Here is a 25,782-nt window from a genome sequence, read left to right on the forward strand (position 1 = left end):
TGAACAGATTTGTTGAAATATGATGAAACATGATCCACCTTTTGTAAATGTCTACGCCAGACATCTTGTACGCCCACAAGACAGATTACCGTTCTTAGATATGACATTCATAGAATTATCAATGTTTTGCTTTAAACGACTTGGAGCCAATAAAGTTTTTAGATTCCTTGCTTGTTTTAAAACCACAGGAATTCTAGATGGTAATTTTGAGCCGATAATAGGATCTCTCAAAATAATGCTGCAATGTCTGTTTAGAATGGATGTTATGCCTTGAGCTGCATTATTATTTGTGGTAATAAAGAGGGGAGATTTAATAGATGTCCCTTGTTGATCAGACTTTCTAGTAGTTACCATATTTTTATTCCTTTTAAACTTCTCAAGCAGGGCGGCACGATTTAAAGTACCAACCTGTCTGAAAGTCTCATATATAACATGTAGATCATAACCTTTTGAAAGAAATTTCTTGACCAACAACTCCCCCTGGGCCAAAAAATCAGAATCAAGAGAACAATTTCTCCTGATTCTATGAAATTGGCCCCTGGGGATGTTGTCCAGCCACCTTCTATAATGATTACTTGTGTTATGTAAATAGCCATTGGCTGCAACTTTTTTAAAATGAGTTTTTGTGATAATTTTGTAATCTTCACTAATACTGAGCTCCAAATCTAAAAATACTATTTTCTCCTTATTAATGTCAAAAGTGAATTTTAAATCCATATCGTTCTCATTGAATGAATTTAACTTGACTTCGAGATCCTTCAAATGTCTGTCCCAAATAATGATAAGGTCGTCTATGTAACGGCCATAAAACACCAGACTCTCCCCCAGTCCCGCGTCCCCCCAAACATGACGATCCTCCCACAAACCCATGTAGAGGTTAGCGTAACTGGGGGCAAATCTGATTCCCATGGCTATCCCACAAACCTGTAAATAATAAGAATCTTCGAATAAAAAAAATTGTGCTCCAAAATAAATGAAATGGCTTGCAAATTAATGTAGTCTGCCTATCACCTATATTCCTCTCCTGGTCCAAAAAATATTTTGTAGCTGATAGACCCTTATTATGTTTAATGCATGTGTATATATAGAGGCTATATCGCATGTAGCCCAAATGTATGTTGGCTTCCAGGCAATTTCAGACGCCAGACACCAGACACCAGAGAGGAAGTTTCCTGAGTTACTCCCAGAACTATCCGTGCTGAATAGGAACTACAGGCTGTACATTCGGGTTGCCAGAGAGAGATTGAGACGGTGACACCAGCAGCAGTGAAGCACCATTGTGTGTACACAGCGAGACGGAACAAACTTGCTGCAGTCTGATACATGCTGGCGCATACAATGCTCTTAAATTATTGGCAAAGTGTGAGTGTGCATTTGTCTTTGTTCGTGTTATTAAACCTTAATCATTGGATTTTACACATGGATCGGGCGCTTTTCCACTTTTTTCTTTTCTAATAGGTATCTGCTGGGAGGTTGTTGACTCCAAGGAAGAAGCTGCCCGGACCACAAAATTCTTTTAAGGTTACCCAATTTTGGGGTGTGGATATTAAACTTTTATTTGGTCATTGGTACAATTTTGAACATTTTTTGAACTTAGACATATTTTACATTTTTACCCCCTTTTTTTAATTATATATATTTTTTATTGTCATTATTAGTTGCACATTTTATTAATTCATTGTATTATGTTAATGTCAAGATAAAGAGAGTTTGGCCCAAGATTAAAGGGGTTACACCCCATTTGGCCACCCTCTACTCTCACTCGGAAAGCAAGGGGTTAACTGGACTGAGGTCCAGTAATGTGTTTTGCCTTGCTTCAGTATCCAAATGTTTATTCCCCTGTGTAAATGTATTGTGTTATCCCGGTTTTTGTACTCACACATACACTAGGGTTGATGCGGGAGGGAAGGGGTTAATGTTAAAATAGTGATTATAGCACTTTGTGTAATTTTCCCACCTTTTCAGGCTCCATTTTGCATCCATCCATAGGTCGCCATTGAGCCTCCATGCTTTCTAATGGCAGAAGTAGCGGTTTTGGACCTGTTTTCCAGCGACGACCAGCAGGTGGCGTCCGAGAGGAGGAGCGGCGGTTTCTCATTGTAAGTCAATGGGCTCATTGACTTCAATGGAGATTTCTCAACGCCGGCCTCGAGGAACAGGTTGGCAGCCATCCAAACCTCAGACCGCAAAAGCGGATACAATGTCTTTTAAAAGAGTTTAATCACTATGGTCAAGTTCAACGACAATTGGCGTGGGAATCTTGGGTTCTAGGGCCCCTGTGAATAAAGTTATTTTTGTCCCTAACCCCTAGGAACCCCCACACACAATCCACACCGGGTCCGGGAATGAGGGACCCCGTAAAGGGTCGAGCAGAGAAGGAGGGTCGCACCATTGAATCTAATGGCGACGGGCGCCATGCATTCTCAATGGCGGCGCCGGCCATTGATTCCAATGGGGAAAAGCCGCATGGCGAAAAAACGACAAAGTGTAAAATGTTGAAATGTGTAAGTCTATATCTCCGGTTCTGGAATGACCAGAGGGATGGGATTTGGGTGGCATGTAGCCAAGGTTCTGGCTTTAATGCATGCCCCTTCCCAACCCCCTCAGACCAACCAGACGGAGTGTGGACGAATGTAAAGATTTGTGGATTTTCTCATAGACTTCAATGGCGGCGGTTTCCCCATTGAAAGTCTATGGCGGGAAACTCCATTGACTACAACGGCGGAGTTGCTCCATTGAAACCCATGGCGGCGGAGCCCGTTGTTTTCAATGGGGATTTAGTGAAAAGCTGAGATTGCTTTTTAGCGGAGATTTTTATAATAAAATATGAAACGGTTTATGTGGTATTTGTATAACTTCGGTTCCGAAGGTCATAGCGGGCTGAAACTTGGACCCTATAGTGTACCACTTCCAGCATTAAGGTCTGGAAAGTTTGGACCCGCTGGACCTACCATAACTGGGTCTTTTAATATGTGTAGTTATTAAAGTGTATCTGGGATTTTGGATCTGCTCTGAAAAATGCAGACTCCATCTGCTATGTTAAATAAGGCAGGAAGGGAATCCTGAGGAATTAACATAGCCCGGTGATCAAAAGCTAACTGTCCTGATTGTTTATGCTAAGGGTAAGAACAAAGGGGCTGAGTGTTTTTAAGTGTCGGTCTTCACACTTACAGGGAAGCCAAAATCTCCTTCAAAGTGATTTTTGCTAGACAGCTCGGCGCCTTGAGTGCAAGAGAAGGGTTGAAATGGTATATAAGCCAGAGTCTCTCCTTACTCAAATGTCTTCATGTGTCTTCATGTGTCTTCATGATCTTCATGTATTGCTGTGATGTCTTCATCTGAAACTGAATTATGGAAGAAATTGCCCATCCTGTATCCTGATGGCTTTTCTTGTCCTAACCTTTAAGTAAGTGTCCATATTTTGTCTGTTATTTGTATATCTCGTGTGTTCACCTTTTTCAAGGAATAAATTATATTTTATCATATCTAAGTCTCGTCCAGTACAACACAGTTATATCTTTGGTGGTGTAGTATTTATAGCCTGTCACAAAGCTCCCGTCACAGTTAATATCACCCATTATACAATATCCACCTTTGTAGTTATCACTACCACTTATACTGTATATTATGGTAATATTTTCAGGCATCTGTGCTAGGTAGAGTTATATTTTGGTCATCTAGTTTAGTGACACAGCAATTCAGGTGGTCACTTTCACAGGCGCTGTCTATTCCTTTTATCAATATATATATATATATATATATATATATATATATATATATATATATATATAGATAGAATAACAAACAAGACTGCGCCTTAAAGTGTAATCAGATCCCCAGCTAAATATTATGACAATTTAGTTGAAGTTTAAAAAGAAAATTTATATTAATAGAGTTAATGAAAAATAGCCCAATAAATAGCGGACTATTTAAATAACAAGATGATGAAAAAACAAACTAGATCAAAAAATAATATATTAATTGAAAAATATGTTTGTATGTCTGGATGTTGCTAGTAAATATATGAAGCTAAATAGAAATGTAAATAACCAATGAATAGATAGGACAAGGGATAATAAAGAGCAAAAATAAAATTGTGGATACAAATGCATAGACCAGTATTAAAAGTCCAAATATAAATGGATCAGTCGTTTGATCTTGCTGCAAACAGGAACGGCTGCCTTCCACAGGGAACCAATGAATTCCAAGTCAATCTGTACAAAAAACACAAAAAGAAAGCGCCCGATCCTAGTGCAATATGTCCAAAAAAATACACATTTATTATCCCTAAAAAATCCAACAAAATGCTAACTCACAAACAACAAAGTAAAAACAGCATTTTATGAGGTGTATATAAAAGCTAGAAATATCAAATCTCTATTGGCACCTAGTAGACTAAAGGCTGTTGATCAAAAATTGATGATAAAAAATAAACAAAAACTAACGGCAATTTTCTTTGTAAACGCACAAGATGTTTAACTTGTAAACATCTGAAAACATCTAACTCCATCACATTCAAACGGTTCTATGCATCCAGTCAAAGGACACATTGACTGCCTAACCTCCTTTGTGGTTTATGCCATTTCATGCACATGTGGTATTCAATACATCGGAAGGACTGCATGCCCTTTAAGCACACGGTTCTTAGAACATCGGAGAAATATTCTACATGGGTTACAAACTCATAGCTTATCTTGTCACTATAAATCCAAACACAATCACTACCACTGGTAGTGGTGATAGGCATAAACTCTTAAATCTACGGGAGACTTATTGGATTTATGTTTTGGGGACATTGATTCCAGATGAAAATACAAAAAGCTAAGTCCCCGGCGCTAATGAGTTAAAGTCCACAGTACCATGATCCAGAACACAGTCCTTGATGGAAAAGACAGTCCTGGCATTGGGTGGGTTAACCAATACAGTTCAGAGTGGCTTTGATGGTTTTCAAGATGAGATCTTGTGCAATCAGGGGAGAGATCTCATCTTGTAAGTTAGGGTTATTTCCATCTCTGTAAGGGCTGTGGTTCTCTATATACTGCGCAATTGGTGTGTCTTTTTTATTCATTACAGAGACCATTTGGGGCATACTCTGAAAACCATAAAAGCCACTCTGAATTGTATTGGTTAACCCACCCATTGCCAGGACTGTCTTTTCCATCAAGGACTGTGTTCTGGATCATGGTACTGTGGACTTTAACTCATTAGCGCCGGGGACTTAGCTTTTTGTATTTTTGTATGTTATGTTAGATTTGGAACTGTCTATTGTTTGCTGTCCCCTTGGCAGCTGTTGTTTCACTTATTTGTTTTATCACGCACATTTTGTTTGATGTCAAATATCACTTAGCCAATTGGATCAAGCGCTGATAGAGAGCGTTATTAGTTAGTTTGTAGTTTATTGATTCCAGATGGCCTTAACGATTGCATTGACATCAGCACAGTAGTGTAGACAGCGATGTTTCCCATAAGTGTCGACATGACATGGAGTTCTGGGTTGGACATGTCACATGTCCCCTCCGTGCTAGTCTCATGAGGGTTCCATCTTGCATATCTATTCAGAATCTATTATTTTTCTTATGAATTTCACATAAAATATGTATATATATATTTTTTCACTTATATTTTAAACCTAATAATAATTAAAATATTTAAAATTTATAGTTGTACACATTTCTTTGCTTTTTCACAAATTAATTTATTTATACATTTAGTATCACACATCACAGTTAATAACTAAAGCACATATGAACAACAATTTATGATCCCTTCCAGCGTTGATCTGTTGAGTGGGCTGTTTAGTGCAGTCTGGACACCTTTGCTTTGCTGGTGACCTCGGATACAAATCCTCAGTTCTTTCACTTCTTTCTTTTCTTTGTCTTCCTCCCTCTTTTCTTTCCTCCTCTTCCCCCCCCCCCCCATCCCCTCCTTTCCCACAGTGCTCCTTTCCTCTCTGTTGGAAGATTAAAAGATAAAAAGTAATTAATTTCAAATCTTACAAGACCATATATATTGTATCTCTTTAATAGTTTGTTTCCATACATTCTTAATATACTATATATAACATCTAATAATATATCTAAAATATTATTCAATTCCCCTGCTAAAATATGGTTTCTATGCTAGGATTATATATACATATTAAGCAAGGATCAAAAGAATATATCCATATAAATGACCTTAATTGATTATATACTTAGTATTTTTCTGCATTAATAGCCATGCTAATGTTTGATATATACATGTGAACTAATTAATGATCAAATCTTGGTTGGCTGTTCCAATCTGATTTTCTCATACAAGCCCCTCCAAATGAGTCATTATTCACTGGTATAAAGATACTTTAATCAAATATATGAGTTGACCAAATTGGACAATATATGTGATATTTATTATTTAATACAAATGTTTGATTATTATATAATATTTTATATATATTTTTTTTATATATTTTATGTTTGTATTTCATTTCAGTTTTTCCTCTTTTCTTCCTCCCTTTCTCTCATTTTACATGTTACAACTACTATAAGTAGTCTTGTAAGTGTGTGGTTGTTCATTGTTATATCTATACATGAATACATACAGTGGCGGCACACTTTATCCGCACTTGGCTAGAGCCGCAAGCCGGGAGGTTTCCCGGCTTGCTCGTTTCTTTCCCTCGGCATGCCGCGCGTCATCGATGCACGGTCACGCTTCATTGGGAGCGTGCACGCACGGCATGCGTGCCCAGGGCTCCCCGAAGGGAGCCCTGGTGTCCCGCGATGTGGGAGATTGCGGAAGGGGGCTCCGGGGGACCCGGCAGACCCGGAGAGGGGAGGGGGAAGCCCCAATCGGAGGACCGATCCTCCGAGGCTCCGGCGCGCGCCCGGGACACCTCGGCGCGCGCCCGGTATCTGTCGCGGCCGAGACCGGGTAAAGGTTAGAATAAACTCGGCCGCGACAGTATACAGTATGAGTATTTTTATATACTCTATTTTATAAAGTACTGTATCTAACAGTTGAGTATCCTAATAGCATTTAATTGATAATATATAGATACACTCACACACATGAGAGAGAGAGAAATATATATTATACATTTCTTTAAAATGGAGTTATTGTTTTACATTTTCAACATTTATTTACTGTTTGGTTACATAATGATAGGTGTTATTTATTTACTTGCTATACAGTACTTGCATTAGATAAGCTTTTATTTTTGTTGTTATATAACAACATTGCTGTATATCTGATCAGTATTAGTTCTGTGTGTTATACAAAGGGTTAATGTAATACAAGTTATCTCCAACTGGTACTAATCGAGCTAATTATCTAGATCTTTTCTGATTGGATTGTTTTAATTATATATACTAATGATATTACATCTCTGATCCATCCCCTGATGAAATCACGTAATGTGAAGAAACGAGTAGGGTGTATGTTGCGTTGTTCATGTGAGCACTCACCTTTGCATCCTGGACTTGCAAGACAATATAGGCAGCAATTTCCAGCTCACACATGGTACACAGCCTTGCCCGGAACTAGATACACGCTAGTTTTGTTTCCGGAGGACTATCTGAACCACAGTGTCGCTTCCTGGGTTCCTGCTGGATGGAGACCCAGAGGAGCACTGCGATACCATGCGGTGAAGACACAGAGTGAGCTGAGCAGCTGACTCCTCGTCTGGTGCATAAGTATACCTCATAAAATGCTGTTTTTACTTTGTTGTTTGTGAGTTAGCATTTTGTTGGATATTTAGGGATAATAAATGTGTATTTTTTTGGACATATTGCACTAGGATCGGGCGCTTTCTTTTTGTGTTTTTTGTATATGTGTATATACACACACACACACACACACGCACGCACGCACGCACGCACGCACACACACACACACACACACACGAGGAGTGGAGTAGGGAGTGATCAACTAGAAACCATTTAAATTAATTGAAAAATACTCGATAATTAGTAAGTGGGTGCAAACTGTGAACTGAAGTGAATCAGAAAAATGGTGAGCTCACAAGACAGTGTGCTCCAAAGAAAAATTCACTTAAATGCACACCACTGATATAGTATAAATTATAACTTTTATTGTCATTACATAAAACATATATTACTGATGGTGTACGTGTAACACAAAATAAAAGTAAGTATGATGAACTGCCTATACCACTACCTATTGGTTAACCCCTAAATTGCTAGATTAACAAATGGAGTAGGGTAAATGGGCAGATGCAGCACTGATTATAACTAAGACCAGATCTAGAATGCCCCTAGTGAATAATTGTATACAAACTAGGTGCATAAGATAAACCACCTTGGTAGTAATATAGCCTCAAAACCACCTGGTAGAGGTATATACCGAGGGCTAGGTGTCCATCTATTGTAATAAGTAGGGAGTATACACAGCTCCTAGATAACATATATACAGGTGCATGTATATTGATACTCAGGAAGAACACCTAGAAAAAATAATGTCCCTGAGGAAGCTCCATAGCTGGAAGGAAACGTGCGTTGGGCACGTAGTGATGTTATGAGACTCCTTCTTGGAAGTCTCTTTTAAACTTTAGTCTGACGCTGCAGCAATAGACCATGATTTACCACTAAAAGGAGATACTATATATACACCTTGGGGTTTGTACTGATACTACAGACTAGTGCAGGGTTTTGTTGACTGTTTCCACCCCTGCTATGCCAGCTTCTAGGTGTTCTTCCTGAGTATCAATAAAGCCAAAATGGATACGCTATGTGTGAAAAACTAAGTACACCCTTACTGGTTCCATAGGAATTAAGATGCTAAGTAGCAGATAGGTGCTGCTAATCAAATGCCCTTGATTAATTGATCATCAGCAAGTTTGACCACCTCTATAAAACCCGAAGTTTTAGCAGTTTGCTGGTCTGGAGCATTCAGGTGTGTGTTAACACAATGCCAAGGAGGAAAGACATCAGCAATGATCTTAGAGAAGCAATTGTTGCTGCCCATCAATCTGGGAAGGGTTATAAGGCCATTTCCAAACAATTTAAAGTCCATCATTCTACAGTGAGAAAGATTATTCAAAGTGGAAAACATTCAAGACAGTTGCCAATCTTCCAAGGAGTGGACGTCCCAGCAAATTCACCCCAAAGTCAGACCGTGCAATGCTCAGAAAAATTGCAAAAAACTCAAGAGCCAGGGATCTAATCAGGCAGGGGTGGAGTGGAGGAGCCGCCCAGCGGGAGCCACAATAGGGGCATGACGATCACTTGTCGCACAGCTGGGGGGTGATGAGCGGCATCACACGAGTGCACCGCACGCTGGAGGAGCACGGTGCATCCAGGGGGCGGGGCCAAGTTTCCTGGTCCTGGCATAAGTACTACGCGTGCGAGCACGCTCTGAAACCAGATCGGGGGTGCACGCAAATGCCGGTACTAGCGCAAGGGACAGCGTGGCGCCAGGTAAGGAGGGAACACGTCGCAAAGGACGTGTTCCCATAAGGCTTGTGCAGAAACCTGGCATGGAACCGCCTCAACAAGCCAGGAGCATGAATCTGATGATGTGGTACCCAGGAGCGTTCTTCGGGTCCGAAGCCCTTCCTATGCACAAGGAATTGGACGGTTCCCCTGGAGTACCTGAAATCGATGATAGATTGAATCTCGAATTCTACTTGGCCCTGTACGATGACCGGTGGTGGTCTAGGGGAGACGTTAGGGAATTGAGAACTTCAAAATACGGGTTTCAAAAGCAAAACATGGAATAACGACGGGATCTTCATGGACAGGGGCAGCTGTAAACGATATGCCACAGGATTGACCCACTCCAGAATGGTGAATGGACCCAGGTACCTAGGGGCAAATTTCAATGTAGGAGTTCTCAGTCTTATGTTTCTTGAAGATAGCCACACCTTGTCTCTTGGTTTAAAGTTGGGTCCCTTTTGGTGAAGTCAGTCCGACTGTGTCTTCTGTCTACGGACAGCCTATTGGAGAGTTTTTTGGATCGTCCTCCAAGAGGTCTGGAGAGAATTGACCCTGGTATCGGCTGCCGGGACTCCGGAGGGATAAGAGGAGATAGGGAGACAAGCCGGATGAAACCCATAGTTTACAAAAAAGGGGGATTCTTGGGTGAACTTATTTTTGAGTGAGGTTTGAGCTAATTCGGCCCATGGAAAGAGCTCCATCCAGTTATCTTGTGCATCAGAGATAAAGCATCTGAGATATTGTTCTAGAGATTGATTTGTTCTCTCTGTCTGGCCGTTAGTTTGTGGGTGATACCCGGAAGAGGAAAGAAGTGAAATGTCCAGTCTTTGGGCAAAGGCACACCAGAATTTTGACACAAATTGTGATCCGCAGTCAGAAAAAATGGAGATTGGAACTCTGTGGATGCGAAAAATTTCTTTGACGTAGATGTCTGCCAGTGTGGCCGAGATAGGAAGGCCTTTGAGGGGTATGAAGTGGGCTTGTTTGGAAAATCTGTCTACTATGACTAAGATAGTGTTCATCCCATTGGATACTGGGAGCTCTACGATAAAATCCATTGATAAATGGGTCCAAGGCCGATCCGGGATCAGTAATGGATGGGATAGACCAGACGGCATGTTGCGGGTGGACTTGTTCCGGGCATAGGTGGAGCATGAGCTAATTAATTCCTTAATGTCCTTTAGCATATTTGGCCACCAAAAGGTGCGTCTGATTAAGTCCAATGTTCTCTTAGTGCCAGGATGAACTGCCAACCTAGAAGAGTGGCCCCACTCAAGGATTTTCTGGTGGAACTGTGGTGCAGCATACAAACACCCCTCCGGCACTTCGATACCCTCTGGAATCTGCGTCTGAGTCTCCAAGATCTTGTCTAACACATCAAAAGAGTTTGCGGAGATAATGAGTTTGGAAGGGAGAATGCTTTCTGGGACGTCCTCAGGTTTGTCCTCACTAATGAACAGTCGAGATAAGGCATCAGCCTTCAGATTCTTGGTACCAGGAATGTAGGATATGATATAATTGAACCTTGAGAAAAAGAGATCCCAGCAGGCCTGACGGGAACCGAGGCGACGAGCCCCTTCAATGTACAATAAATTCTTATGGTCCGTGAGTATAGAAATAGGATTCTCAGTACCTTCTAGGAGGTGTCTCCATTCTTCCAGGGCAAGTTTTATGGCCAGGACTTTTCTGTTACCAACGTCATAGTTTTGTTCTGCAGAGGAGAATTTTTTAGAGAAGAACCCACAGGGCTGTAACTTATCCTGAGGGGATTGTCTCTGAGAGAATATGGCTCCTGCTCCAATATCTGAGGCATCTACTTCTAGGGTAAAAGGAAGAGAAGGATCAGGATGACTGTGACGATAATAGGATTAATCAGCGCATTAATAAAGGCTGTATGCTCGGCTGGTTAATCCTAAATCGTATTGGGGGTGAAGGTGTTTATTTTATATGCTGTTCCCATGTACCATTTTCCCTTCTATGCATTGTTTTGCAGGCTAGTCTCTACCTGCAATGCTGAATAAATGGCGCAGTTTGATTAAGACTGCTAACTCCGGAACGGAGTGAGCCAGCACCCTGATTTTTGGTGTACAGCCTCAGTGTAACCCCCCAAGCACACACATATTAAAAATATAACTTTGTCATAAGTGAAACATATATTTTTGATAAAGTGCCTTTCTGTTGCAGTTCTAAATGTACAGGCAGGATGCTATTTTTTCTGCCTGCCTTCGTAATAAATTAAGGAACAAATGTTATGCATACCTGAGCTGGGGGGTATTTCCCTCTCCAGCTTCAAAAGCCCCCTGGTGAGGCAATGCCTATGGGTCTAGGGATGTGTGGTGGATGAAAGACCCCAGAGTCTTAAAGTGTGACTTAACTGGGATGTTTCTGATTAGCAGAACCTGTTACTGATCCTGGATTTTTCATACCTTGGGATAAAACTCCAGACGTTGCATCCCCAGAAACGAGATGCCCCTTTTTACTCAGCAGTGCTACCAAGCTGCTCACTGAGCATGCTCAGAGCTACCCGGGCTGGCCTTAGGATTTTCCCATGTTACAGGGAAGGCTCTGATAGGAGGAAGATCATTCCTTGCCAATAGGATGAGGCTAATGAAAAACTCCAAGGACCCCTATCCTTAAAAAGGCCTGTAACCCTCATTCCTGTGGTTGTTACCTGATTTCTTCAAGCGGATAAGATCTAAGTACAGCGGCTGTGATTCCAGAACGCAAGGGGTTAAAAACATTGCAACAAGGAAACTAGCCCTGCTTCAGGATTTCGTTAGCCCTGAGGATTCCAGAACGAACCCCTAAGAACCAGAACAAACTTTTTACATATTAAGAAATAACGGGCTGGCAACTTGCGCCCCCTGCAAAAGGACTGCAATTTAAAAGACTTTATTTCTGTGTTTTTCGTTCACTGGACCATTTATCCCGTTCCCCCATTTAAGTAAGTGTTTTATTAAGTGTATTCTGAAGTTGTCATGTGTTTGTCGAGTAAGGAAATGAATGACAATTTATTTTGCTTAATTTGTTTGCACAATCGAGAATCCCCAAAATATAAAAATTGTTGATAAGTTCCATCCATCGTGACAATGACATAGAATGGGAGCGGAGACAAATGCTTTCTTAAGGGATTCAAAGGCCTGACATGCTTCAGGGGACCAGGAAGATGTGTCAGCAGAGCAGTGATAGGAGCCACAGTAGCAGAGAAGTTACGAATGAATTTACGATAATAATTGGCGAAGTCAAGGAACCGCTGGATAGCCTTAAGAGAAGTGGGTTTGGGCAATCCAGAACTGCCTTCAGCTTGTCAGGATCCATAGCGAAACCCTCGTCAGAAATGATGTAACCTAGGAAAGAAGTAGAAGTCTGGGGAAAAATACATTTCTCCATCTTGGCATATAGATGGTTCACACGAAGGCGGGAAATAACTAGTTTGGTATGCTGGATGTGTTCGGATAGAGATTTAGAAAAAATGAGAATGTCATCTAGATACACAATGTGACAGAGTGATGGTTCAGAAACAGGCGCTAAAACGATACTAGTGATCACTAATAATAAAGTGAAAAATATTAAACAATAAATATGATGTGACTTTCAGTGACTTAAATAGTGCCAAATACAATGGTAAATAAAAGTTGTAACTCCCTGCTCAAAACCCTCTGGAAGGGACTGTCTTCACTGGTCCCAGATGGTCGATATATATTCTCGCAACCCAGGGGGAGCATATAGGAGAAAAACAACAAAGGAAAAAAATCAAAGTGCAGACAATTAAATTCAATGTGAATGAATGTGATGAATACCTTGGGTCTTTTGTGCAGCCTACTCACAAGATAGTAGTAGTGTACGGGCAACAGTAGATAGCATGGGTCTGTGAAATCTTCTATATGCAGGCAGAGTAGTGCTCTCACTCAGAAGTCAGATCGGTTTAAGCATGGAAGAATAAAGAAAAATCTCCATAGTGCAGATCAATGGTACAAAAAAGATGCTTTATAGTATTGCTAAAAAATGCACACTTACAATATAAAAGTATTAAAATAGCATTTATCACTATCCCAATCTATCCACATTCACCTTGAGTGATAAATGCTATTTTAATACTTTTATATTGTAAGTGTGCATTTTTAAGCAATACTATAAAGCATCTTTTTTGTACCATTGATCTGCACTATGGAGATTTTTCTTTATTCCTCCATGCTTAAACCTATCTGACTTCTGACTTCTGGAGGGAATGCAGCAGGTCTCAGGAACAAGGCAAGGCTAAGGCAGGAGTGTTTGTGGCAAACACAGTTACATCCAAGTGCATCTTGGTTTATGCTCAGCAATGAGGGAAAGGGAGAGCCCAGTATATGAAGGGCAGATAGCCAATCCAAAGCCAGGGGTGTGTGGGAATTCCTCCAATGACAGAGCAAAGAGACAGAGCTGCAGTGATTGCACCCACAGGTGATAGTGCTTGCAGATCCAGGAAGAGGTCTGTCTGAGAGCTCACCAACTCTGCAGGAGTGAGCTCCAGCCAAACCCAGGAACGGATTCCTTACAACATATGAGATTATAAGTACCACGGAGATCGAGTTTAGAGAATATAGTGGCCCCTTGCAGGCAGTTGAAAAGTTCTGAGATGAGTGGTAAGGGGTAAAGGTTCTTAAGGGTGATTTTGTTAAGACCTTGGTGTCACGGGAGACCAAGTCTTATCATTATATTAATACCGGGATTCCGGATTGAGCACAGCAAGGTGGACAAAATAAATTGTAATTTATTTCCTTTTAAGACAAACACACAATCTTCACAATTACACTTAATAAACACTTACTGGGATGGGGAAATGAAATAAAATGTCCACGAAACGAATGACTTGAACACAAAGTCTCTGGGCACACCTGCATGCATGCAAATGGGTGCGCCATTTGAGCTGCGCGACAATCCTTGGCAAGGGGTGCAAGTTGCCACCCCTGTATTTCCACCGGAGGAAATCTTTTCATTAAGTCCTTACAGGATTCGTTCGGGAATCCTGAGCTCAAACGAATTCTGGAAGAGGGGCGTGATCCTTGTTTATTATGTTAACCCCTCACACTCCGGAACCCCTGACGCTGTAACTTGGACAGATCTTGGTGAACCTCAGATGAATCTAACATACCCAGCGAATCCTCCCTTGGCAACAACTTTTCCCACCTATCCCAGACTTCCCAGTAGCTCACAAAAAGGGCAGAAGTTGCTTCCCGGTTTGCTACGAGCATGTGCTAACTTGACACCTAAGCTGCTTAGCATACCGGGCTAACCACTTACCTGGCAACAGTAAGTTTGGGTTTGGCTACCCAGGGTTGATAGCCAATACTTTGCACCGATATCTGGTACTTTGCAATAATCCGGACGCCCTAACACCTATAGTCTCTGTGTGTGGCAGGAGAGGGTCAACCAGGCCAATAATAAAGGCATTATGCCCGGCCGGTTAACCCTAAGCCCTGTTGGGAGTTAAGGGGTTAAAATATATTGTCCCCATAATACCATGTTTTCCCCTACACTACCGTTATTGTCCTAGTTTTGCAGCCTGTTGGGGCTGAAAGGGGTTAAAATGTATTATCCCCTCATATCATGGTTTCCCCTTAACCATCTTTATTGTCCTCATTTTTCAGCTTAAAACCTAGCTGCAGCTATGTGAATACGTGTAAAATGTGCCAGTTGTATTTGCAACACAAGGGGGAGCTGCTAGCGCTAAACCAAGCGCTGATTGAAGAAGCGTGCCGGTGGGTAAGCGGCTACATTGATGCTGAGGATTGCTTCCTAAGCCGCAGACATCTAAACCACAAACTTAATTGAATAAGTTGTTTGCTGTTCGAGTTGGAGTGCCTACTCGCAACAATGTATCCAGTCGGCTTGTTAGCCACTTAACTTGAATGGGGAAAATGTGCCGGTGTGGTAACTAGGTCAAACCGCAGACCACATCACAGGACACATCCAATTAAGTGGCTAACTTGCGATAGGAAAGAGCTAGCAATCTAATTTTTGGATCCCCGTTAGCTGAAGAAATCCGACACACGTTCATATTTGTTTTATATTGTTTATACATGTAAAAACCACATATAACAAATAACGTGTGTTTCAGTGCTGGTTTTAAATGTAAAGACAGGAAACTTTTCCTGTCAGCCCGGTAATAAATCCTTTAACATGTAAATATGTTAAGGGTGGATGAGCTGAGGGATTTCTCATCTCCATACTTCAAAGGCACCCTGTGAAGTCAGTGCCTCAGTGTCTAGGGAAGTCCAGAGTTGAAAAGCCTCAGAGACCCAAGGTGTTAAGACGGCCAGGATATTGTTAAGTACCAGGAACCTGTCCAACATATGGGTTGTTCACACCTTGTGGCCAGATCCCAGAATTGCTGTTGCCAGGTAGAAGGTTGGACCTGGTATGCTAAGTAGCTCAGATGTCACTTTGGCACATGCTCAGAGCAAACCGGGAAGCAACTTCTGTCCTCCTTGCAAGGTACTGGCAAGCCTGGGATAGGTGAGAGAAATGTTCCCACGGGAGGGATTGGTTGTGCAGGTTAGGTAGAGGACCCTTAACCCTATAAAGATGCCTGCTGCCAAGTCCCTGTTAGTTCCATCTCAATTTCCATCTGAATATTTCATCGGATTCACCAAGTTCCAGCATCAGAGTTTCCAGAGTGTGAGGGGTTAATAATATCGTAACCAAGGATTGTGCCCCTTTTCTGGAATTCGTTAGAGCTAAGGGTTCCCAAACGAGCTCTGTAATGACTGAACATACTTTTTCCTTGTGGCGGAGATATAGGGGTGGCTACTTGTGCCCCTAGCCAGGAACTGTTACACGGTTCAATTTGCGCACAAACTTGCATGCGTGCAGGGGTGCCCAGAGACTTTGCATCATTCCAAGGACATTTGATTTCATTCCCTGTACCCAGTAAGTGTTTTATTAAGTGTAATTGTGCAAGATTTGAGTGTTTGTCTGAAAAGAAATAAATGACAATTTATTTTGCCCGCCTTGTTGCTTGATCTAGAATCCCGGTATTAATGTGTGCATAAGTCTTGGTCTCCCGTGACAAGCTTATTTACTGGTGGCAGCAGTGGGACGCTGATTGAGCCTATGATATAGTCTCCTGTGGAATTATGTATCATAGTGGGGGAAACTCATAGATTGTGAGCTCCCCAGACAAGTGGCACAAGATAATTCACCTTGCCCTTTGCCCATACCCCTGTGTTAACATCCTATCATGAGTAACCACTCAGGAAGGTTCTGATCCTGGGACCGAGCTTGGATCGTTGAGAGATGTGAGGGCTATTGATTGCCGACGGTCGGTCGGTCAAAGCCGCAACTGGAGGAGGACTTGGAGAATTATGAAGGCAGAATGGCTCCAATGGAGGGGCCTGGCCCCTTAGCTGCTGTGGCAGCGGACACCAATCAGCCCGGAGTGCAGGAGATCGATCCAGCTCTGGCGCTGCAAGGACATGGGGAGGGAGCAAGTGACCACCTGAATAATGGTGGCATGGCGCCTTTAGGTGCGGAGGAGGTAAGTGTTACACCTTTATAAAGGACACACAGCCCGAAACGTCTAGGTGTGGTACTGTTGGAGATGTCTGGGGTCTTTCTGTTTGATCCTGTCATGGAATAAATGTTTTTTTCTATTTTTAACCCTTGGGCCTCCTCCTGCTTTTTGGCAGGATGCTGCCTATTTTCATCTTTCTCTTATGGTCAACTATACTGGTGGATCGCACGCCATTCTACAAGAATATACCGCATAAGGACTGCACTGATAAGAAAAGAGGAAAAGGATCCGGCGGTTCACAGCTTGCCATAGGGGTACAATCAAGGATATCCAAACGCAATCAGAAAAATAGGCTGTTTATTCGGTGCATAACAAAAATCCTTCTGCCACAAGGTAACTCTGACGCGTTTCATCCACCAATAGTCAGAGTTACCTTGTGGCAGAAGGATTTTTGTTATGCACCGAATAAACAGCCTATTTTTCTGATTGCGTTTGGATATCCTTGATTGTACCCCTATGGCAAGCTGTGAACCGCCGGATCCTTTTCCGCTTCACTTACCTAACTACTGGGCTGGAGCACGCTTCTCAGCGCACCGGATCAGCGTTCCTATCAGACGGCACTTGGAGGATTGAACTCGTCGGGTCAAGACTGTGAGTACTTGCTTCCTCTTATGGGGTTTGCGGCTGTCTATGAGACGCCGGGATAAGTGAAGGCAGTGGCGGAGATCAGCTGCAGTAAGCCGCAACATAGTTCCATGCAGGGAACATGGCTTTGTTGTTTTCTCTTCTCCTTACCACTTTATGGCCCCATCCTGATGGTCAGTCTCGAGTACTCAGTCCCACTCACTGATTTAAGTTTTATATTATCAGGACACTGATCAGTAGCGCTTTCTATTTAATTGATTATAGATTTCTGTGAACATTGTGGATATTATCTACACTATTTGGAGCATCAGTTTTTGGAGTGCATTCTCTATTTTGTTCTTGCACTGATAAGAAGATACTACTAACTGTAAGTTGCATTGTGGGCTCATATTGTTCATAAAGTCAGCGTTTGGGATACTGTTGTGCTGCATATATGTGCCTGTGAGCACTAGGCACTATCTCTGTCCCCTGCTAGGTATGCTGCATTATTAAGTATATACAGTGCCAAGGTCCAGGCAGTTACCTAGTCTTCTACGGAGGGTCTCTTTGGTTTCTGAAGCGCCAGCCATCAATATTCTTGTTACAAAAATATAATGTTGTGTCTTCTTCCGAATATAAAATATTGTTCCACTCATGCGGATTGGAACCTTGATGAAACGCATACTGTATGCGTGTCATCACATTTCTTTATGTATTATTTACGGCCCCAGCAAGTCCGGGAGAAATACAAGATTGGAAGTGCTGGGCTAGCCCAGAAATATGCCCTGTCCATCTTTAAACACCACGTCAGTTATGAGGTGTACAGCGGGTGGACCCAAAACGTTAATTATGAAGGGAATAAAATCAAGAAGGCTCTGCCAGAAAATTTAAAGAGAACAATTTTGGAGGAAGTGCAGCATTATTTTACTGTTACCGATCATTTAATGAGAACTGTGAGAGTCACCATCAATGGCCTTTTGAGGCATAAAGTACAAGGGTTTGTCTCTGGAAGGACGGACTATTGGGGATTGACTTTGCTGCTGATTGATTGTTCTGTTGTTCAAAAGTTATTAAATAATGTTTTACTCAAAAAAAAAGTAGATTTTTAAAATTGTTTAATTGTGTCACGTTTTATAAAACATAAATATAACATTTCACATAATGGTTGGTTAAAATCAGTCAGTCCCTCAAGAAGGCTACAATAATTTTCATGAATGCCTCGGGGGGGGAGGGGGTATTGATAAGCGGTTGCACAACCGTCGTCTTGTTAGTAAGACTTTGCGTGCGAGATGGGTAGGGGGTGGGGAACTGCTACTGTAAAAGTTTGTGCAGGATTAGTTAGTAAAAAAATGAATGAATGTGTTTGGGGGAGGATTCGTACCACAGTAAGGGCTTATCAGCCTACAAGAATTTTCATGAATGGCTCGGGGGGTGTGTGTGGGGGGGTGTCTCTTATTCAGATACATGCATGCACCTATATGTGATGACAGACACTTGCGTTTCAACAAGGATTCAATGAGACATACACGCATGCGCATAAATGTGATCACACGCTCGGGAAGAATAAACTAAGCCACAAAGCCAGTCAAAGAATGTTCAGTCCGCGCTCTTGCTTCCTATGGTCGTAGAAAGTAAATGATTTCTCTCCTTCCTCTTGCAGCTCCTGTGGTTCGAAGTTTCTCCCCCTACTCCAAAAGATGGACTCCGATGGAATACTCCATCGGCGAACCAGATAACCAAGAAAGAAAGCACAGGAGCGCATCAAGGTAAGGATATGATATAATATAAACAACAACAATGTAGAAACTTACATATAAGTAAAAGTTAGTTCATGTCCAGGTCGAACGATATCCTCATCGTATCGGCTCCACCATTGATCAGGCAGGGCTGCGATGTTTAATTCCTCTCATGTAGCAGTCCTGTGCTACATGAGGCTTGTTACTGTAGTAAGACTTTGCGTGCGAGGTGGGTGGGGGGTGGGAGTTTGATGATACGCATATGCGTTTCAATAAGTTACCATGAGATATACACGCATCCGCCTAGCTGTCCACCAATTGTACAGTATCTACTGTAGTAACTACTCAGCCAATCATATTGCTGGACTACATTTTCTAGAATTGTGAATAAAATAATAGAACTAAATAACCATGAGCAAAGTGATTGATTACAGGAGAACGGAACGATTTGCAGTAACTAATCACTTGTCTGTGTGCATAATGTATTGATATTTAAAAAAAAAGAATAAAATATGGCAGCTTGAACTGCAGTAATGTAATACAGGTAGTTACTGTAGTAAATTATACTGTATTTACCTTCAATTTGCCAAACGGGTGGTGATGAGCCATTGTCACACCTGTTGTCTTCATCACACTCGTAGTTGATAGGTGACAGCGGGCCTGCTACACCTGTAGTTGACAGCTGATGAAGCTGGAAATCATTTTGGTACATGGAAGCTTACTGGTATCTGTACGTGAAATCTGGCTCAGGCTGGATATTTTGCTGGTATTCTGGCGGGGACAGATAGCAAGGGTTGCCGGTCACCAGGTTTTCACTGATGGTCGGACCGTTATTGTAATCCGGTGCTGGCGCCGGTGCAGGTGCTGTTACATTTTCTGGCCTGGGATTGACAAATCTTATTTTGATTAAACCTGACCATTCTCCTTTTGAAGTCTCCATGATCAAAGATACTGGATAAATCTGGCATCACACACTAATACCCTCTTCTAGCTCCGTGTGCAGGGGCAATACGAAAAAAAACACGGATCGCTACCTAACTTTTTCCTTATTGCACGCTTCCACCCAAGAGCATCAGGTGAAAATTTGTAAAAGTCATACTTTGCGATGAAATAATCATAGATTTCAGCAACTTTGGCCATTTTATCATCTGCTGCATTAATTGCAGAACATATTAAAAACGCATAAGTACAGTCAGGTCTTTTGCACACATACTGCGGGGTACTCATTGCATCCGGTCGGCAATTGTGCAGGAGAAAGAATGTTAAAAAGACACAGAGCATTGAGTTTTTATTATGAAACACCTAAATTGATACAGAAAGTTCTTCAGTACCAAGGTCAATTAACAATGGACCACTGTGCTAGACTTGGTTTATACAGTATCTGTTTTTTTTTTAAAGACCTGCAAGTCGACACATTACAATAGCACAAGTAGTGTACACATTAGAATTAATTCCAATTCATGAATATCTGCAACCTGGCGGATACGCAAAGAATTGCCCCCAATTACATCCGAAACTATTATAATGAAACAGATCAACTGTGTGTGCCGGGCGGCGCGAATGCGGCATGAACATGAGGGATGCAAAATTTATAGCGCGTGGAATACAGGAGATGCAATGACAACGGCTCAGAGAAGTTTTAGAATAAAGGCTGGCGCAGCTGTAGCAAGAATTACTGTTCTTGTGATCATGAGTAAAAAAAACAAATGTCTTTGCACTTACATGTATGCTGTGGTCCTTTACTTTTTGATTCATGGATGCCCAGTGGTGATTTCATGGTTCTTTGAATTAACAATAGGTAATGCTTGTTTGTAGAGTAGTTAAGCTAAATTCAATGTATTTTGTGGCTATTGCCACAGTCATGCACGTTCTGTATAGCACTTATGAGAAAAGCGCTAGTTGTTTTCAAAGAAACAAATAATCAAATTGTTTCACTATGTACAATTTAATTGCAAGAAAACAAATAAAATAGATATTTTTACATTATGACATATTTAGTAAAGCACAGGAATATAGTGTACATTGCAAATTACATGAGTAGGGTTATTTTAAATGGGGATTGTGTTGTATAATCAAATTTAAGTGCACCAGTTCCGTGAATGTTTTAATTATATTTATTTTTACAGCTGCGGCTGCTTTTATTTTAACACTTCTCGGTTATTTTTCGGTGACTTTTTCCGAATGCCACGCATTTTGCCCAGTTCATGCGAGATTAAGGCCGTATTCATGCCGGCGTCACCCGCGCTTGATTTGTTTAATGATAATGGTTCGGATTTAATTGGTTGCAATTCTTCGCGTATCCGCCAGGTGGCAGATATTCATGAATTGTAATGAATTCTAAGGTGTACACTACACGTGCTTCAGTAATGTGTCGACTTGCAGGTGTTTAAAAAAATACCACAGTGGTCCATTGTGAATTGACCTTGGTACTGAAGAAGTTACAATACTGTATCAATTTAGGCTTTTCATATTAAAAACTCAATGCACAGTGCCTGGTGTTCTATTGTTCAGAGAGTTCCGAGATGAGTGCACCACTGCAGTCCGTGTTCAAAAAACCCGACATAACGTACGCTTATTTAATATGGGCTGCAATTAATGCAGCAGATGATAAGATGGCCACAGTTTGTCAAATTTATCAATATGTTATTTAAAATTATGACTTTTACAAATTTTCACTAGATGCTCGTGTGTGGAAGCGTTTAATAAGGAAAATGTTATGTATCGATCCGTGTTTTTTTCGTATTGATCTCGCACTTGGAGTTACAGGAGGGTATTGGTGTGTTGCGCCAGATTTTTCTAGTATCTTTGATCATGGAGACTTCAAAAGGCGAAAAGTTATGGTAAAACTAACTAAGAATCGTCAGCACTGGTTTCCAATAACGGTCCGACCGTCAGTGAAAACCTGATGACCAGCAACCCTTGCTATCTGTCCCTGCCTGGATACCTGCAGCCTGAGCAGGATTTCACGTACAGATACCAGCAAGCTTGCATGTACCAAAACGATTTCCAGCTTCATCAGCTGTCAACTACAGGTGTAGCAGGCCACCTGTCACCTGTCAACTACGTGTATAATCAAGACTACGGGACTGGCAGTGGCTCGGCGCCAACCGATTGGCAATGTCTATGGTGGGTACAGCTGCCGTATTTAATTCTTTTTTTACCATATCAATGCACAGTAAAGCGATACTCCTGTAATTAATCACTTTGCTTATGGTTATTTAGTTCTTTAAGTCACAATTCGCCAAAATGTAGTCCAGTAATATCATTGGCTGAGCAGCTTCTACAGTAGATACTGAACAATTGGTGGACAGCTAGGCGCATGCGCATTGGAAGCTTGTTGAAACGCATACTGCTGCGGCCGAGTTTATTCGAGCATTTGCCCGTTCTCGGCCACAGCAGTAACCTGGCGCGCGCCAGAGGGTGCCGGGCGCGCGCCGAAGACACGGAGGAGCGCCCTCTGATCGGGGCTTTCTCTCTCCCGCTGCCGGGTCCGCCGGGTCCCCCGGAACCCCCTGCCGCCGTCCCCCACATCGCGGGACACCAGGGCTCCCCCGGGGAGCCCTGGACACGCGTGCAGGGGGCGCAGGCACCCGATGACGCGTGACCGCGCGTCGATGACGCGTGACCGCGCGTCGATGACGCGCGGCACGCCGAGGGAGAGCGGCTAGCATGCCGGGGCATCCCCAGGCTTGCGGAGCTAGCCGCACTCAAATAAAATGTGCCGCCTCTGTATGCATCTCATCAAATCTAGGCTCATGCGTGTATGTGAACAAGAGACGCCCCCCGAGAAAATTATTGTTAGGGCTGACCGAGGGGACTGCGGGAACTTCTTTAGGGGCAGACTAAACAACCGTTTAGTGAACCAACCATTACAGTAATACTTTTATTTTTCTTCCTCAGAAAAAAAACTTTGTCATCAGGCTGAGAACGGCAAATGGAGGGATTTCGATGGATAATATCGCTTTTTGTAACGATGCTTGCACATTGCTGAATCTGAATCAGTGCCATTTTTATTGATTAGGATAGAATAACTGTGAGCTTTATAGAAAACCTGAAACAGTATGCTGTTTTTTTCATAAAGTATATAATACTTTTTTACATACTGTATTGTATAATAAACCCCGAAAATAAAAAGTAATAAAACATTTTAATACTGTTTTGATGTAATGCGCATGCCTACAGTATACAGTACAGAACTGTACAGTATGCCTCATGGAACCTTGTTGAAACGAAAAATTCTTGTGTTTACTACAGTAACTACTGTACAGTAATCCTGCACACACTTTGACAATACCAGTTAAACACCCCCCCCCCCCCCAAGGAGTCACAATGAAACAATTTAAAACAATCAACATTTTATTTTATTGGTGGGTGGAGTAAGTAAAAAAACATTTATGGTGTACTGTATGTAAAAACATTTACGAATACAAGCAGCATTTTTTTTATTGGTGGAGTAAGTAAATAAACATTTATGGTGTACTGTAAGTAAAAACATTTTAGAATACAACTTAAAACAATCAACAAGTCAAAAATGAATCAACATTTGAACAGACGACCAATCACGCAGCGAATTCGATCCCCAGAAGTGAGTCCTTCCAGGGACGATGCCTTGAATGCCTTGTATGCCATTTATGGAGTCTCTCACGATTTTCATTAAATGATCGCTAATTGTAAAATAGCACCGCAATTCCTCCACAATAGTCTTTCTTAAATTTTCAGGAAGAGCCTTTTTGGTGCAATTCCCTTCGTAGTTTACATTGTGGGTCCAACACCAATACACCACGTAGGGCATGTGGTGCTTAAAAATGTACATGGCATGTTTCTGAGCTACACCACCACTTGCAAACCTATACTTCTCCCTTAGTGGCTGGGACAGCTCGCGCAAGATGATGTCGGGCACCGTCTCAATGTAAGCATATGTGGGTGGGATTCTGGGAGCGGGTTTGCTTCTGGGAGCGGGTGTGCTTGTGGTGGAGGATGAGGGTATGTTGTCTGGGAGGATGCTTTCCTCCTGTCTTGGTCGCCTTGTCTGTGTTGTTTCCTGGCGTGGTCTTGACGGGGTTGTCATGCATCCTCGTCAACTGCATACATTATTCTTCTGATGGAGGGGTTGCGCTTGGTGATGCAAGGTTGAAGGTCCCATTCATCCCATCCATGCCACCCTCCTGCTCCTGCGTCAGAGATACAGGGGCATGAACTCCAAGCAAATTATGTATCCCTGCTATGTCAGTCTCTATCTTCTCCATGCTCTTATCCATCTTCTCCATCTGCTTATCCATCTTCTCCATCCGTTGATCCATATTTAGCATGGTCTCTAAAAGAAGATCTATCTTTACCAGCATAGAGTTCCAAGGGAAATCAATAGTTAACCCATTCAGCATGCGGTCTAACGAGCTGGATCTTGTGCATGGTGTGCTGTGGACATCTGGGTGGATGGATGCTGAAGAGGATGAGATGGGGGTTCCCTGGAGAGTAGTGGCAGTGTCAGCGAAGAGTGATGGAGAAGGTGACCTGTGGATTTCCATGAGAGAAGCGGCAGCGTCATCGAGGAGTGATGGAGGAGGTGACCTGTGGATTTCTGGGAGAGCAGCGGCAGCGTCGTCGAAGAGTGATGGAGGAGGTGACCTGTGGGTTTCCGGGAGAGCAGCGGCAGCGTCGTCGAGGAGTGATGGAGGAGGGTGGGTTCTGTGGGTTCGATGGGTTGGCTTCCATTTGTTTTGCTTTATGTCTACATCAGTGAATTTCTTCTTGACATAATAAGGCTTCTTAAAAGCCATAGCCTTTGGAGTCGTCAGAATGTTTTCTTTATTATCCTTAGCCTTTCGCTTTGGCTTTAGCTTGGAAACGGCTTCCGCCTTTCGCTTTTTCGGCATGACAGGCACGGCAGAAGAGAGTTGGCTCTTGCGTCTGTAGAATCGGGGTTGATCCATGGAAGCAGATGGCACAATGCAGTATCTGGACAAGGACAAGATCAGATACAGATCATCGAGTGGGAGGCTATGCAATGTGTTTCACCTTTTATGCATGGCGACGAGGTGCAGGTGTTAAAAGTGGGCGTACTCTAATGTGACTCATTAAAGTATAAATGCACCATCCATTTTGTGGATTCACTGCACATTGAATACACATCGACTAAACATCGAATATACATTCTTGTGCTTGTATTTCTTTCCACACGCAGCGATGCCTGTTAAAAAGATTTCTAAGGATCTCAGCATGAGAATAAAGGAGATGTACACGAGAGGACAATGAATTGCAGATATTCAACGCTGGTTAAGTACTTCTGGCCTCGTTGTACCAGCAGCCACCGTGAGCTATCATGCCCACGGTAGGACCAAAAAAGTCAAGAGGACAGCAACGGTAACTACGGCATAAGTACTGTAAAGTATTTTAAATACTGTACTGTATGTTTTCTGTACCGTGCAGTACTGCAATAGCACTTTTATTGGTTAGATGGCTTATTGTTTTTAACAGAATCATTTTCCAAGCAATTATTAGA

The sequence above is a fragment of the Ascaphus truei genome, chromosome 1 (genome assembly GCF_040206685.1).
Source record: "Ascaphus truei isolate aAscTru1 chromosome 1, aAscTru1.hap1, whole genome shotgun sequence".
NCBI lineage: Eukaryota > Metazoa > Chordata > Amphibia > Anura > Ascaphidae > Ascaphus > Ascaphus truei.